This window comes from Rhodotorula graminis, assembly GCF_001329695.1.
Source record: "Rhodotorula graminis WP1 unplaced genomic scaffold RHOBAscaffold_6, whole genome shotgun sequence".
Taxonomy (NCBI): Eukaryota; Fungi; Basidiomycota; class Microbotryomycetes; order Sporidiobolales; family Sporidiobolaceae; genus Rhodotorula; species Rhodotorula graminis.
Genome location: NW_017264933.1, coordinates 583369 through 585883, shown reverse-complemented (window position 1 = coordinate 585883; position 2515 = coordinate 583369).

Genomic DNA, 2515 nt, shown 5'->3' with positions numbered 1-2515 from the left:
GTTCCTCATGGAGCTGTGCGCGCAGGACGGGTTGGGTCCGAGTGGGGCCAAGAGGCTTGGTCTGGCTGACAATGCTACTGATGCGCTGGCCCAAATCTGGCTCCATTACCATCAAGGTATACTATTGTATGGTCCCTGCGCCAAGTGGTAGGTCAGGAGCCCTGTTCCTCATGGAGCTGTGCGCGCAGACGGGTTGGGTCCGAGTGGGGTCGAGAGGCTTGGTCTGGCTGACAATGCTCCTGATGCGCTGGCCCACCTCTGGCTCCACTACCATCAAGGTATACTGCTGTAGGGTCCCTGTGCCAAGCAGTAGGTCAGCAGCCCTGTTCCTCATGGAGCTGTGCGTGCAGACGGGTTGGGTCCAAGTGGGGGTCGAGAGGCTTGGTCTGGCTGACAATGCTACTGATGCGCTGGCCCCAATCTGGCTCCATTACCATCAAGGTGTACTATTATATGGTCCCTGTGCCAACCAGTAGGTCAGTAGCCCTGTTCCTCATGGAGCTGGGTGCGCAAACGGGTTGGGTCCGAGTGGGGCCAAGAGGCTTGGTCTGGGCTGACAATGCTACTGATGCGCTGGCCCAAATCTGGGTCCATTCCCATCAAAGTATACTATTGTATGGTCCCCGTGCCAAGCCGTAGGTCAGGAGGCCTGTTCCTCATGAAGCTGTGCGCGCAAACGGTTGGGTCTAGGGGGGCCTACAGGCTTGGTCTGGCTGCCAATGCTACTGATGCGCTGGCCCAAATCTGGCTCCATTACCATCAAGGTATACTATTGTATGGTCCCTGCGCCAAGTGGTAGGTCAGGAGGCCTGTTCCTCATGGAGCTGTGCGCGCAGACGGGTTGGGTCCGAGTGGGGTCGAGAGGCTTGGTCTGGCTGACAATGCTCCTGATGCGCTGGCCCAACTCTGGCTCCACTACCATCAAGGTATACTGCTGTAGGGTCCCTGTGCCAAGCAGTAGGTCAGCAGCCCTGTTCCTCATGGAGCTGTGCGTGCAGACGGGTTGGGTCCAAGTGGGGGTCGAGAGGCTTGGTCTGGCTGACAATGCTACTGATGCGCTGGCCCCAATCTGGCTCCATTACCATCAAGGTGTACTATTATATGGTCCCTGTGCCAACCAGTAGGTCAGTAGCCCTGTTCCTCATGGAGCTGGGCGCGCAGACGGGTTGGGTCCGAGTGGGGCCAAGAGGCTTGGTCTGGCTGACAATGCTACTGATGCGCTGGCCCAACTCTGGCTCCATTACCATCAAGGTATACTGCTGTATGGTCCCTGTGCCAAGCAGTAGGTCAGTAGCCCTGTTCCTCATGGAGCTGTGCGCGCAGACGGGTTGGGTCCGAGGGCGGCCGACAGGCTTGGTCTGGCTGACAATGCTACTGATGCGCTGGCCCAAATGTGGCTCCATTACCATCAAGGTATACTATTATATGGTCCCTGTGCCAAGCAGTAGGTCAGTAGTAGCCCTGTTCCTCATGGAGCTGTGCGCGCAGACGGGTTGGGTCCGAGGGGGGCCGACAGGCTTGGTCTGGCTGCCAATGCTACTGATGCGCTGGCCCAAATCTGGCTCCATTACCATCAAGGTATACTATTGTATACTATTGTATGGTCCCTGCGCCAAGTGGTAGGTCAGGAGGCCTGTTCCTCATGGAGCTGTGCGCGCAGACGGGTTGGGTCCGAGTGGGGCCAAGAGGCTTGGTCTGGCTGACAATGCTACTGATGCGCTGGCCCAAATCTGGCTCCATTACCATCAAGGTATACTATTGTATGGTCCCTGCGCCAAGTGGTAGGTCAGGAGCCCTGTTCCTCATGAAGCTGTGCGCGCAGACGGGTTGGGTTTGAGGGGGGCCGACAGGCTTGGTCTGGCTGACAATGCTACTGATGCGCTGGCCCAACTCTGGCTCCATTACCATCAAGGTATACTATTATCAGGGTCCCTGTGCCAACCAGTAGGTCAGGAGGCCTGTTCCTCATGGAGCTGTGCGCGCAGACGGGTTGGGTCCGAGTAGGGCCCAGAGGCTTGGTCTGGCTGACAATGCTACTGATGCGCTGGCCCAAATCTGGCTCCATTACCATCAAGGTATACTATTATAGGGTCCCTGTGCCAACCAGTAGGTCAGTAGCCCTGTTCCTCATGGAGCTGTGCGCGCAGACGGGTTGGGTCCGAGTGGGGCCAAGAGGCTTGGTCTGGCTGACAATGCTACTGATGCGCTGGCCCAAATCTGGCTCCATTACCATCAAGGTATACTATTATAGGGTCCCTGTGCCAACCAGTAGGTCAGTAGCCCTGTTCCTCATGGAGCTGTGCGCGCAGACGGGTTGGGTCCGAGTGGGGCCAAGAGGCTTGGTCTGGCTGACAATGCTACTGATGCGCTGGCCCAAATCTGGCTCCATTCCCATCAAGGTATACTATTGTATGGTCCCTGCGCCAAGTGGTAGGTCAGGAGCCCTGTTCCTCATGGAGCTGTGCGCGCAGACGGGTTGGGTCCGAGTGGGGTCGAGAGGCTTGGTCTGGCTGAC